Source organism: Silene latifolia, chromosome 9, assembly GCF_048544455.1.
Source record: "Silene latifolia isolate original U9 population chromosome 9, ASM4854445v1, whole genome shotgun sequence".
In the NCBI taxonomy this organism is placed as follows: domain Eukaryota; kingdom Viridiplantae; phylum Streptophyta; class Magnoliopsida; order Caryophyllales; family Caryophyllaceae; genus Silene; species Silene latifolia.
The window spans coordinates 78239753-78254668 of record NC_133534.1 but is presented as its reverse complement, the minus strand read 5'-3'; the positions used below and the strand labels follow the sequence as shown (position 1 = coordinate 78254668).

Below are 14916 nucleotides of genomic sequence, written 5' to 3'. Positions count from 1 at the left end.
CATGCTTCATGAGTCGGTGGACCATGGTGCAAGTCATATCGTAACACACCAAAGAAAAGCAAAGATGATGGGTTATAAAAAAAGCATCAAACCCTAATTAAGGATGTCAACAAGGTAACAACCAAGCAATCAAACCGCCCAAATCTCTCGTCTACTATTTCAAGTTTTTGAACGTTAAAATTTACGAAGTTCAACATGTAGAAGTGTTGAAGACTAAAGTGTTGTAAGACATAGGACGCAACATATCATAGAAAGACCGCAGTGCGGCATCTATACCAATAACAATACATCCGAATGTTACTAATAAAACCACATTGAATTATGGCATCAAATATGTGCTTTTGCGTCCACCAACATTACCTTAATATTACGCTTTCTTATCTCTTAACCTCTGAAAATTTCAAATATTGTGTAGAGACTAAATAAAAAAGAAATATATGTAGAACCTTTAGGTCATATTAAGAAAACAAAGTACAAAATATTGCAATAGCAAATGCACAGCTTCAATCTAGGGAGAGGATACTTTTGAAAACAAGAACCCAATCGACATGTTTTGAGAAACTTTTGAGGATACTTTTGAACAAAATGATTATAACATATCTCATGTTTTGAGAAACAATAATAAACTTAATGCGTAGCTTAAACACCGATTGTATTGAACTACGGACAAAGACTCAATATTTCATCATAAAACTTACCATTAAGAGCATCTAGTATGAAAAAACCCATACAAAAGCATTAAAGTTTATATGGTCTGATCATAAGCATTGGTAAGACACTCATTTTTGTGGTTTCAAAATGCAAATTGAAAGACAAAGGATCTGCATTCCAAATGCAATTTAAAGAAGTTGGGCAGCTTGCCTCAAAGCCTCAAATGATGTGATTCAGAGAGATTTCAGAAGCAAAACCTTCCAAGAACAAAATGAACTGCATAAATTATCAAGCCTTCTAGAGAATACAAACTCCTTCAAATAAGACCGGCTATTATCTTTGGGTTGGGTATCACATGCTTGCAACTCAAAATCACAAATATCGCGGGTTCACAACCAAAGCATCTTCGCAAGCGTTTGGTTGAATAAGATTACCAATAAGAAGGTGAGAACACAGAGGAAGCAATGGACACTCTAATTGCATATGAATGTGTTTGGACTTTGGACTAACAATGGTTGAAACAAAAGTACACCTAATATCATATAGAAGTGAATATCCAAACCTTAAGCAAAAGGGAATGGTGTTTCTGGTCCTTTGGCTTTGACTTTTCAGTCGAATTTTCATGTTCAGCTACATCCTTTTCACTCACAACCTTGTTGAGCTCATCCTGAAACATACTAACAAAGTCATCAACACTATTAAAACAAACATGCTTTGCAAAAGAACGCCATAATGTCGTCGTCAGAAGGAGAAATGGTATGAAGGTATCTACATAATACTAAAAGAAGGCTAAAGAGCTAGATATCCTCTCTTAAGATAACAGACATGTTTTGCAAAAGAACGCCATAATGTTGTTATCAGAAGGAGAAATGGTATAAAAGGTATCTACATAATACTAAAAGAAGGCTAAAGAGCTAAATATCCTCTCTTTAGATAGGGTTGCAGAGTCAAGTTTTTAATTAGATAAATAATTGTGGCTATATTCAATTAACATATAAGGTCTCAGTTTGCATTCAAGTAACCTTACAAACAGCTTTGCACGCTAATTCTTACAAATTACGTACAAATTAAAGAGGGACTAAGACGATTGAAGGTAAGGTACTTTACATTATAAATTACTGAATATACGAAAAGCTAAAAGTAGCGATTCATCTAAAGGGGAGATGACAAAAAAACATCGCCAAAAGAGTGGATACATTAACTGAGGAGTCTAACCATTAATGCAAAGTCTTGATAAAGTGGAAATGCTATTGTTTAGCCCTCTTAAGAGTCCTAGGTAAGATTTCCTAGAAATATAACTAATTCCAAGTCTTTGCATTCCAGAGACCATACCAACTTTTGAGTTTTCATCACTTGCACAGTTGTACTTAGTTTTACACAATTCAATTATATATTTATCCATTAGGCCTGATTACCTGAATTTAATAAATGATCATGGTAACAGCTTGCTTAGTTGACCCATCACAAGTGACACCCTCGTGGATTATGACGCCCAGATGATACAACCTACAAATGAGTATCAAAAGTAAGAAAAATTTCAAACAATACATAATCCAGTCCTAGGATAACCTCTTTTAAGATTCACATTTTCTACTATTGATCACCAATTTGGAAAACCCTATTAATGAATGTCCGTTAGTATAACAAAATAAGCATAAACGGACCGAAATTAGAAGCCAATCAAATTGACCGACTCAAAAAAAGTTCAAGCTAACTTTCAACAGAACTATTCACTTAAAAAGCTAGAATCAACCTAGAACAGATCACTAAACTTTTGATTTTAAGGCCAGGGTGAGTAACTTAATTAAATAAATAAGGATACGTTTAATTTCAATCTACAAAAGGCATCTGGTTATGAATAGCTGATACAGCAAAAACCAAAGGTAAATTGGGCGCCCTATGTTTGGAACAGATTGTTTATACCAAAACATTGTGTTATAGTCTGGATGCACACATTGGGGAGATGGTACACTTTGGATAGACTACTTGGCTGGAATATGGTGACAAGCACATACTGTTACCTATGTGGAATGGTGACAGAGACACATTCTCACTTGATTTTTGAGTGTCAATTTAGCAAAAAATGTTTGGATATGCTGTCACAGATATTTGTCACATACCTTCAAGAAAAACATGTCAGTGGTGGCTAAAATATAGGAACAAGTCTTTATTTCACAAACAAATATTGGGCATGGGAATTGCAGGACTAATCTACAGAATATGGTGGGCACGAAATGTAGCGAGAAAGGAGATAGCTGTAATGCGACCTCAACATTTAATTAACATGGTGAAGAATGAGATGAAGACAAGACTAATGAGTCAGATTGAAAGGATCCCAACAGATTTGAGGCATTGGTTACGAGGCTTGTAAATGTAATAGAGTATGTAGCTAGAATATTATCATGTCTTAGCATAGACGAGATAGCAAAGGTAAATGTACACAAAACAATGTATTGGTAAAAATTGCAATCAATGTTAAAAGACCTTAAATAAAGGGTGGTTGAACTTACACCGAGCTCAAATTGCATTGTCTCCCGCAGGTCGTCTTGGCTCTCAGAAAAGCCTAGCGTAGCAGCATAAGGCATAACTTCCTCCAAGCAGTGATCAACAAGTTCACAACCCATGTCCCCCGTTATCGGAACGCCATGCTTTTCAAGAACAACGGTTTTCTCCATGTCAAAGCTTTTATGAACGTATCCCGATGTTTCAGCACTTTCAATCATCTCTTCCATTTCTTTACAGTATTCACAACGCTTCTTGATCTGTCAAAGCATGAGATTATAACATAGCCCGATAGCAGGATTCACAATTTTATGACACATACAAATGCTATTAGATATGCAGAAATTGAACTGACTTTTTGTGTCTAATTTTTCTTGATCTTCTTGATAACTCTCGTGCAAGCTAGTGACACGTGAATGAACAATTAAACCAGTATGGACGCATCTATAAAGATCTCAGGAAATTCAAGTCAAAGAGAACACTCAAAGCTCTGAATTTGAAGAGTGAATGCACGCACACATTACACTGCTAACTCGTATTAACGAATCCCAAAGACATTCCATCTCCTTGGCTCTCCATTTATAATTGACCAAAACTCTATACCAATTCACAAACAAATCAGAACCTAATCTACACAAAAGCTTTTTTTCATGGGTTTTTTACAGCACATGATGATTTTTGGAATTTCTAATTTTGTTCTATTAAATAGTTTTTTTCATGGGTTTTTTACAGCACATAATTACAATGCCCTTTATTTTGTATCATTTAAAGGATGAAGTATGATATTAACTACATTTCTTTACCTTATCAAAAAAAATGATATTAACTACATAGGTCTTCCTTAAGACGGATATATCAATCTTAAGAATAGAACGGGTCAAATAACCCTCCACATGTATAGACGGGGCATAAATTTTGGCGATTTTGCTAATCACAATGCATTCTGTTATTGTCTTATGTGAGATACTTGACTCGTCTCAAGGTTAAAACTTATATGACCGTCTTAAATGAGTTTTGTAAACTAATTATTAAAGAACAAAATGCCAAAAACTCATTCAACTTCTCCACTAATTAAATACTAATCTTACTCTCCTGGTACTATTATTGATTACCTTTTTTTTTATGCGTACAAATGCATTCTAACAGCCTCTCACTTTCACCCTTTGCCTCACCACATTTCAACATCCTCTAGAAGATGACGCCGACGATTGTAAGTTACCATCTAAACATCCTAATACCATAATAGCACAAAAAAAAGTGTCCCTTTTGTTGCCTTTCCAAAAATCCCACTGTAGCAAGTGGTCACAGACCCACAACACTGTAACCTTCTGAAGACACATAATAACAGGACACCTGACTACCTGAGTAGTGTGTTAAGATTGCTATAGGAACATGGTACTAAATTAATAAGAAAATTAGAATTCTAAGCATGTTTTGCCTAATAATGGACCAGCTAGTTCAGTTACTGCCGAAAATCCGGCCATGTCCACTCCACCAGATGTCAGTTGAAAGTTATTAATAGAAGATGCTACGTGTGCACTGAATAGACAACAAGGGAAGGCATGAACTAAAGTGAACCGCTATAACTATTAAAACCTGATTATATCAAGCTGAAAAGAAGCAAGGAAGCATACCTGCGGTCTTTCTGCAGATAAAGTGATGCATAAAATGAGAAAATCGGAACTTGCTATCCAGAAGAAGGAGCTACACCTGTAAGTATAGTAAAAACAATGCTCGGTAAAGAGACTCAAAGTGGCACTGCCTATGAGATGCTTCTGCTAAAGCCATATATAGAGATAAATAGAATCTTAAATTTCAATAGATCATTTAATTTACCATAGGCCTGCTATTTAGCCCGATAAGTAATTTATTAGACAACAGTTAGTCAAGTTCTCACATACTCGAGTTAACTTTATTTTAAGCTTTAAATACCAATGTTAATTACCTAAGTTCTCACATACTCCACCGCATATTCCCGCTAATTCTACACTAATTATTGGCAAGCTTAAGTAGGATGCCTTGCACATCGAAGCTAACTGCACTCTGCATATTGCATTGTGAGCTGGTTAGCAGTTATACCTGGCAGAAGTCGTGTTATTAGGAACGGTAAACTCCGGCGAGTAAACATCTAATAGTATACTCCGGCGGGTAATATCTTAGACGACAATTGGTCCCAAGCTTTAAATAATGGCAGTCAAGGTGTGTGCGTATGAGAAATTCCCCCAAATAATTAAGTCGATCTCATTAGATATCTAATATCCAAAAACAATTAGGCTAATATTTCCCTAAATAATTAAGTTGAGATCATTAAACCGTAGATTAAATCACCTGGTCCTCAGTATCTTCTTAACTGACCATCTTGTAACTTTCTTCCCCAAACAGATCCTTCATCTGAGATTTCAGAACATATCCTCAAGAAAATGCACGCCTGTAGTGGCATGGCATTTTTTAATCAGAATTAAAGAGCTACTAAACGTAACATAGGTCAGAGTTGTCGCAAGCATGCAAGCCATACAGAAACCGCTTTCTCAAAAGTAGTTAAGAAAGTACAGGCCTGTAGTGATATGTTTTTTACCAATTCTAGATTATAAGCGCCACTGCTGCAGCACCCCAAATACACAAAAGTGTGTAGCAACTGCTACATTAACAAGCACAAAAAATTTATTGTACGCCATTCTTAGCTCACCATTTAAGACACACCCCCTTCGCATTGGTACAGAACATGTATATTCAAGTTATTACCAAACCCTACAAGTGTTTCAACTACTAATACTTCACTTCAAGTCTTGGACTCCAAGAAAGCTTTAATCTAGAATGCAGTGGGTTAAGCTTGAGCGGGGAAATGTCAAATAATCCACACAATAAGAAACGACCCAGACTTGTATATATCTATCTCAATTCCGAACATAGAAACAACAATACCCAATCCCTCCCTTCTCAAAAGAGTTAACAAATAATAATACCACTGGCTATAATGTTTCAGTAGGCCCTTATGCCTGGAGAGTCACCTTTATAAATCACCAAGTTTAACTCAAAGTATACCCAAACCATCCCGTCCATACACAAACAACAAAGACCAATATGAGAGCTAAATGGTTTCAATACCTCAACCATTACCAAACAATTCTACTTCACAACTCCTACAAGAAAGGTCTAAAAAAAAGACTTGCACAATAAAATTAGAAATGATCTTTCAACCGAAACCGCCTCAACAACGACTAAACTGAAGATGGATGCTCTCTTGTGACACTATCCATACAAAACAAATGGTAAAGTCCGTGAGTCATTCGGCCCACGAGCTTTATTAACACACATTTATATTACGGAGTTTGGAATGAATAAGAATCAATTACAATACATATACATTTGGCAATATAAAAATAATAGTGGCTTAAGCTACAGCAAAGCAAAAACATGAATCTAGAATCAACCTAGAACAGATCACTAAACTTTTGATTTTAAGGCCAGGGTGAGTAACTTAATTAAATAAATAAGGATACGTTTAATTTCAATCTACAAAAGGCATAATTAGCTATAAGTAACCTTTACAAAATGACCATTTAGTATCCCCTAATTTACTTATTCAAAGCCTATTATAATTAAGCCTAAACAGATCAATAAGATGTGGGTTTTAAACACAAATAGATCTGAACGAAAAGACAAAGCAATGTACTCACATAGTAACACCGCAGTCGGCATCCCCGAGTAATGATCTGCAACCCTAAAGCAGATTTGGCTGGAGGATGAATCCTGACCCGCAACCCAGTAAAGCGACGACGACAAGATCAGAATGGGGAAAAAAGAAGTGTGAGTGTAAACTAAAACTGAAAGTGTGATACAACCGCCAACGCTCCACCGTCACTTGTCACTTTCAGTCACCATTGATGCCATCATTTTCTGCTCCGATGTTCTATACACAGACAAATCAATTATGAATACAACATAAGACCAAATCAAAGCAACCCGTATAAATGACGATTGCATTTTCTCAACTCGTATTAAAACAACCCGTATCAAAACAACCAACAATCAAATGATGGAGGAAACGAATTGAGAATTGGAAAGGGAAATAGAGAAGGGGCCATGGTTCAATTAATGCAATCAATGGTTCTTATAGATTAACAATAAGCTAAGAAATGGTATCAGTGAACCCAAAAAAACCCAAAAAACAACTCTAAAACTGAATAAACCACTTATAAAATCCTAAAATCAATCATCTAAAATAGAAAACATTCAATCAAGAAACACTATAATTAAATTAAATCACCTTGGAATCCCCAGGACGGCCTGACGAAGGGGAAACGGCAACCAATGTAATCGATTATCAATTGTTTCTTCACCCAGATATCATCAACCAATTGATGGACCCCGCACCGGTAGCATACCAAAATACCGATGGGTAATTGAAGGGAGCACATGGGAAGCTTGGAAAAGGGAAAATAAGGACAAATTAAGAGATAGAGAAATGGAGAATGAATGAATGTCGGAAAATAATGAAGAAAAGACTAAAGGGAAATAATGAGTGGCTGAGAAAGGGAGAGAGTAAGGAGAATGAAAGAGTAGATACTAACCAGCTCTAGGAAAGGAGGAGGAGGAAAGACAAGAGAAGCAAGAGAGAAGCAATAATATAAGAAGAATAAAGAGCAAGAACAATACAAAGACTGTTTCTCACGTGAGCAGCATGAATGCTACTGCTCTACTGTTCATAAGCAACTTATTTGTAGAAGTTTGGACATTTATAAGGGTTGTAGATACGTTTAAAAAAAGTTGTAAATAATGAAAAAAGAACAATCATAGTTAAAGCGAAGCCTTGATTGAAAAACATTTAGTCTTAAGAGGAAGCAATTCTACCATTACACCCATCATGAATCAAATACATACATGAATTCAGCAACATATGATCGAAACATCGAGTTACCTTACCTCACTAAATATCAAACATACTGGGCATAACAATTGGTTCAATCCGGTAGATCATGTTATTGAAATATGCTTGAACGAAAATAATATGAAAAACCTCAGTTAAAAGTGATTTTTAAGAGAGGTGAAATCTCTCAATGATTTAAAAACTATTGGAGAAGAGGGATGACTAACAGCAGAAGATGATGTATGATTAGTGAATTAGGTTTTTTTTTCCCTATTGTTGGAGGAAATCGTGTCTTGGGCTTTGTTTTGCATAGGCGGGAAAATGAGTGTCAAAGGTGACGTCATATGGTTGTTTTTTTATAGTTTAGTATAGATAGATTTTGAAAAGTCAAGTTCTTCATTTGTCAATTACGTTTATTGATATCGTTATTGAATAATAGTGATTAGAATTGTTTCTCATTCGTTCAATTATGTGAACATCGAAAGAACATTCAAACACTTTCTTATTAACGTAAGATAGATAGATCGAGTATTTAACGGTACAACTAGAGTTAGTTGTACGAGTGGGTTAGTAATTTTGTAATCCCTAGAAAGGTACTAAAGTTATTAATCGATAATAGTGGACGTAGGTTTCGACTTGTGAAACTAAACTACTTCAAAAATCCGTGTGTCCTTTTATCTTTTACATATTTCGTTTTACTTTTCATTTCACATACAATCAAGTTAGTTGAATTTAATCAATAAATTCATACTAATTGATATTTACATGCTTCATACGGACATAATCAAAAAAGTGGGCTTATTTACTTATACTCAATTCACCCCCCCCCCCCCCCTCCTTGAGTATTTCGGATCGATAGACTCTTCACCACTGGCTTGCTTCTGAGATAATTGATACAATTAGAAGAGCTTATAAGGTAATGGTGAAGAAAGGATTTGCCTATAAAGTGAAGTACTTTGCTCACAAACTTCTTCATGGGTCTATGAGAATCACTACAACAAAATAGGAAGCTACATGGTTATCCTTCAACAATAGTACCCAACCAGTGTATTTACTTTGAGTACAGTGCCCTCAAATGTGAGCTCAGTACATGTCTTCCAAAGATTATTTGTTTTCTTTGATGCACTGAGACAAGAATGGTTGGATGGTTGTAGGAAATTGCTTTGTGTGGATGCTTGTTTCTTGAAAACATTCCTAGGGGGTAGTTAATAACTGCAACATGAAGGGATAGGAATGCTCAGATGTATCCATTGGCATGGGCTGTTGTGGAGGGTGAAAATAATGACAGCTATGAATAGTTTTTCAAAGAATTGAAGAAAGCAATAGGAGAGGAAGATGGTGAAGGTTGAACTATTATATCAGATGAGCATCAGGTTAGAAGACTCACTACCTTACTCTTAAAGTATTAATTTATATTATTTTCTAAATGTATTAACAAAATTTACATTGCTTTCTTCTAAATATATTAACAAAATTTACATTGCTTTCTTCTAAATGTAGAGCATAATTTCCATGGTTGAACAAGAGTTTCCAAAATCTTAACATAGGAGGTGTGCCAGGCACATATTTCCCAATTGGCATAAATCCTGCAAGGGAGATGAGATGAAGATGCTCTTCGGAAATTGTGCTTTAACATATAACCAGGTAGATTTTACTGAAGCAATTGCTGCTTTGAGAGAAGCTGATCCAAGAGCAGTTGATGCATTTATGGCTGCTAATCCTACTCTTTTGTAAATACATTGCAATCTAATAGTAAGATAGGTTAGCCTTTATAAAATAAAGGATTGGATTCATATCCATGTCTTATACAGTTTTAGGGTCTTAAGACCTCCCATAACTCGTATGGAGTCTTATAAGTGGTTACAAGTCTTTACTATAAGTGGTGTTTTCAATTGGTTTATTAAATTCCCTACCTTGAGTTCAAATAACTCTATTTGACTTTACAATCGTTCTTCCTTATGTGAAATAAGATGTGATATTTAGTCATAAAAGCATAAGAGGGAATCAAATTCATGGCTTATGAACTCATTACAATGATCCAATTGTTGTAATTCTTTTATGAACAATTTAAGTCAAATCAATTTATGTTGTTGATGTAAAAGTTGTATAATGACAAGTTTTTTTTTTTTTTTTTTGAGAAAAGACCATTATCATTAATAAAAAGTCATACGACATCTACAACATATGTCAAGCTCAATCGGATACAAATCGATTACAACCATAGGAAATAAATTCTTGTTCAAAGAATGAAACACTGCAACAGAGTCTCTATCATCGGTTCGCCGCAAAAGGCTTTCATCCATAAGAGGGTCTCCGAATCTTCCTTGACGAGTATCCATTTCTTCTGACGTGATTGATTGTAGCCATGAATCGGACAAAATATGTAAAACCATATAACGATCTATAACAACGCTGATCTTCTGCTGACTTATTAGAAAACTGCAAACGAACCAGAAAACGAAATCTCTCAAACTGAGAGAAGGACACCACCGATAGACGGGGACAGAGCCCTCAGAAAGAGAGACGAAACAAAAACGAAAACGGAAATTAAACAAAAACATAAAGGAAACAAAGCGGAACACAGGAAAAAACGGAAGTCACCGCCTCCCTACCAACCCACAACACCGCCAGATCCAAGCACCACCCTGCCACACCACCTCAACAAACTCGTCCGATAAGACCCGAACAGCCCACATACACCACGCAGACCGAGAGAAACGGGCAGACCCGTACGATCCAGAACCGGGTGTGGGTAAGAAAGGGGAAGAGGGTTAATCGGAAGAGAGAAGACGGGTCGCCGGAGAAAGGTCTTGAGAGACCCCATCCCCGGCGACATGGTAGGGGGTTGATGGGTGGCGGTGGGAGGAAGGAGGAGAACGACGGCAGCAAAGGGGGAGGATTTAGGGTTTTGTTTTTTAGAGAGAAGGGGGAGAGAAAACTAGAGATAGAATATCTGGTTATAATGACAAGTTTTTAGAACATAGAAAAATTCCATAAACCGAATGACTTGGGTTGAAAGCCAAGTCATTAAAATTCATACAACCATTGTTTGAAAAATGGAAATAAAACAAACTTCCATGTCCAACATGAAAATCAAAACGAGTTCTAAAACAACAAGTGAAAATACAATAATACTAAGAAGACAATACAAAATAAAAGCCAAGCTTCCATAGGTCTTCTACCATGGGCAGCTACCCTAGCATCCCTTTGTTAAAGATCTTCCTCAAGCTTGCTTGTCCTTGTCTTTGTCTTTACTCACATGCCCTATAATACATTAAAGAGGGTGAGAATCACAACTTGTATCTTAATACCAAAGTTGGGATTTATATCAATAACACAATAGATTAGAGAATTTATTACCTAATGGAGTCACACGTCCAGCTTTGTCATCTCCTAGATATTTCGGGCAATTACGTTTCCAATAGCCCGTACCACAATAATAGAGGCACTTATCTTCGGAAGAAGCACCCTTTTTGGGCTTGGGAGAGCTATTCCCAATAGATTTCCCTTTGCCCTTGTTGGGAGTGGGTTTCTTACCCTTTCTAGCGCTTTTCTTGAATTTGCCTTTGCTCTTATTATTAATATTGAGCACATCTTTGGTCATACTCATATTGAGACCCATGTCTCTCTCGGCTTGTACAAGAAAGTTGTGCAATTCATGGAGAGAGGTTTTCATGTTTTGCATATTGTAGTTTACCCTAAATTGTACATATTCTTTGATGCGATTCAAGGAACGGAAAACTCGGTCAATAACGAGTTGTTCGAGAATTTTAACCCCTTGCAAATTGAGCGTCTCAACATGATCAATCAATTTGAGCACATGAGGGCTAACCTTTTGACCCTCTTTGTTGTTGAGCTCAAAGATGTGGGATTTATCTGTATGCATCCCTTTAAATTCAAGGATTATAACGAATAATAAAGTGATGCTTACAAGTCATAAAACTAAATTGCAAAACAAAAGCATAAAGGATTAAGAAATAACCTTCGGTCCTAGCAAAAACGGCCTAACAACAATATTAAAGTTGATATTCGCCTATCAGTTGCACCCAAGACGATATGAGAAATGCCCTTTGATTATGCTAGAATCGATCCAAAAATTAACTAATTAATTTTAGGTTTTTGTGTTTTTTTCTGATGAGATGGAGGCAAGAATGACAATAGAATTAGGTTAAGAAAAATTCCTTCATCTCCCCTTATAAAAACCAAGTATATGGAGAAATAGGGTGGATTTTCTTTTCCATAATTTCGGCCCAATATTTCCGAAATTAAGAGAGTTATTTCTCTTATTTTCGGTTATTTCAAAAAAGTATAAAATGTGTTTCTAGTGAGGATCGAACCCATAACCTCTTGGTTTTAGTACCCTTACTATTACCACTATGACACATTCAACTTGTTGATATTAAATATAACCAATTACATTTAATTACAAATTAACATATTAATTCGTCCAAGCTAACATTACATACATTTAATTAATTATAACTTATTATATTCAATTTACGAATTTACAGTTAATTCGTCTCAACTAATATTATTTAATCTTCATTAAATAATTGTCTCATCAATACATTGACTAACTGTTTAGTCATATAAGGCATCAATGTGATTATATTTCTATAACCACATCTCTCAAACACATCCTATAGGTGTGACCTTTAGGGACCAGTTGATCACCGCCATCTGTATGATAATAACGTCAAACTTTCTAGCAAGCCAACCGTTATTAGGTAATCGTTAATCAACTGATTAAAATACGAAGTATACCTGATGCCTGTCGTTGTGCACCAAAGATAATGTTTATAATTCCTAACTACAACTATAGATAGCGGTAGCAGGGTCGAAACACAGAGAGGCAGATATAATTATTAGTTGTCTAAATTCAGTCCAAGGTAACAATGATGTGGGGGTTTGATTTGATTTGATCTATAACTAAGGGCAGTAAATGAAATATAAACTAAAAAGACGGATGAAAACAAATATAAAAAGGGGTACTAAGATGATCGGTTCACTGTAGTTTCGGCGGCAGCACACTAGTTAGGTCTGAAATAAATCACGCGAGACGGAAAAATAAGAAGTCCTCTCGGTCCAGTCTTAACAAGTAGCATCTTTCGATCTCGCTACAGATCCCTAATATAACTAGTACTGACTCTCGTCCTGAAAAGTGACTAAAAGCCTAAACTTTACCTATCTTTCGATCTTAGCATAGTTTAGTCATTTTAATTGGTAGTCTAACAACTTTCCCTATCTTTCGATCTAATGGGTCAGTCATTTCCTAAGCATTCAACTAGTCGTGTGCACTCGATTCGTCAAATATAGAATTTAAATCAATTAAAACGAAGACAATCTCAGCGTGGCCAGTCGATCGACCAGGGAACCCAGTCGATCGACCGACGTGTGATTTCAGGTCATACTAATTTTAATGCCGCCTAACCTACAGATTCCCTATATCCTAGCACGAATAATTTAGCTACTCATGACTATTACGAAAACAACAACAAGATTAATGAAATAAACTACTGAATTCATGCATAAAATGATAATTTTGGCTTCGGGAAACTAATCTAGCAATTCTATACTATGAATGATAATAAAGCAAGGGGACTGAATACAAGAACAGAGGAAATACCGAATGGAATTGCAAAGAAAAGATCCAAAACCGAATGCAAAAGTAACTTAATTGTATTGAAAATGAAACAATCTTCAAAACCCTAATAAATTTGATATCTGAAACTGATAAAAACTGAATGAAACTGAATGCCTAAAGCTTAATGTTAGGCTACGTTATATAGGAATCTAACGTAACAACTTATTCCTAAACCTAAAATACATTGGGCTTTCTTATTCTCGATCTTTTTATTCACGTCAGAATTAACGGCTTGGTCGATCGACCACTGGGACCGGTCGATCAACTGAGGTATGCTGAACATGAGTTCCTGTAAGTCGGGCTCTGGTCGATCGACCATAGGGTCCAGTCGATCGACTAGAGTAGCTGATAATCCGCTTTTAATTCTTCATAAAGTTGTCTTTTAGGCCTCGAAATGCGCACCAAGCTCGTTCCTTGAGTAAATACTTCACGTCAAATGCAATGCTAGGTACTCGGGGACGGATTTAGCTTGATTTCCGCTAGATTCTTCACATTTCTGCAATAATGTACAAAAACACGAAAGTAGACGGAAATAGGGAGAATAATAGCATAGACTACATAAATGAGCTCTGAAATGCGTGTAAAATAGGGTGTAAAACATCATATAAATGACACGCATCAAACTTCCCCAAACCAAACCCTTGCTTGTCCCCAAGCAAGAACTAGACTCGATCCTAGGACCTAATGGAACGAGTTCAATCTCAGAGCGAAATGCAAATCGAATAGCCTAAACCAATTTAATGCAACAACTAACAATCAATTAGTAATGTGAATCATGCAAACGAGTTATGAAGTCGTTAAAAACCTGCTGAACCGTCGACTGTAGAGACTTATCAAATCGGACTCTCACGGGTCGCTCATATCACTCAATAAATACGGGTGAGTATATGTAAAAGATAGAAAGAATTCATTTTGTAGTGACCCTCACCTAACTACGACCTATAGGAACATGCTGTGGGGTAATATCCGTATAAGACCCTTTAAATTTAGGACTATAACGTAAATTTAACATGTGAAATATGGTCATAAACGAAATACAATATAGAAACGACAAAGATAAAGAATCAACCTCGGGTCCTTTGTGGTGCGGCGTAAAGAACAGAAATCAACAGAGATTCCCTCCTAATTGTTGCACCCAAGACCGTCTGAGACTATGCCCTTGTGCTAGAAATGCTTTCTAATTGACTTGCAATATTGAGAAAGCTCTTGTGAGGTTTTACGATGTGAGATCTAGGTTTCAGAGAGAAATGAT

The 14916-nt window shown here is 36.1% G+C and overlaps 1 long non-coding RNA gene across 1 annotated transcript; it reads right to left on the bottom strand.

Annotated features, from left to right (window-relative positions):
• Positions 1-3467: 3467 nt before the first annotated feature.
• On the bottom strand, positions 3468-6117 carry LOC141598183 (uncharacterized). The gene is made up of 3 exons (XR_012523304.1): positions 5482-6117; positions 5099-5196; positions 3468-4863 (listed from the first exon to the last, which is right to left on the bottom strand). It is a non-coding gene; the product is annotated as an uncharacterized LOC141598183 (long non-coding RNA).
• Between the last annotated feature and the right edge of the window lie 8799 nt (positions 6118-14916).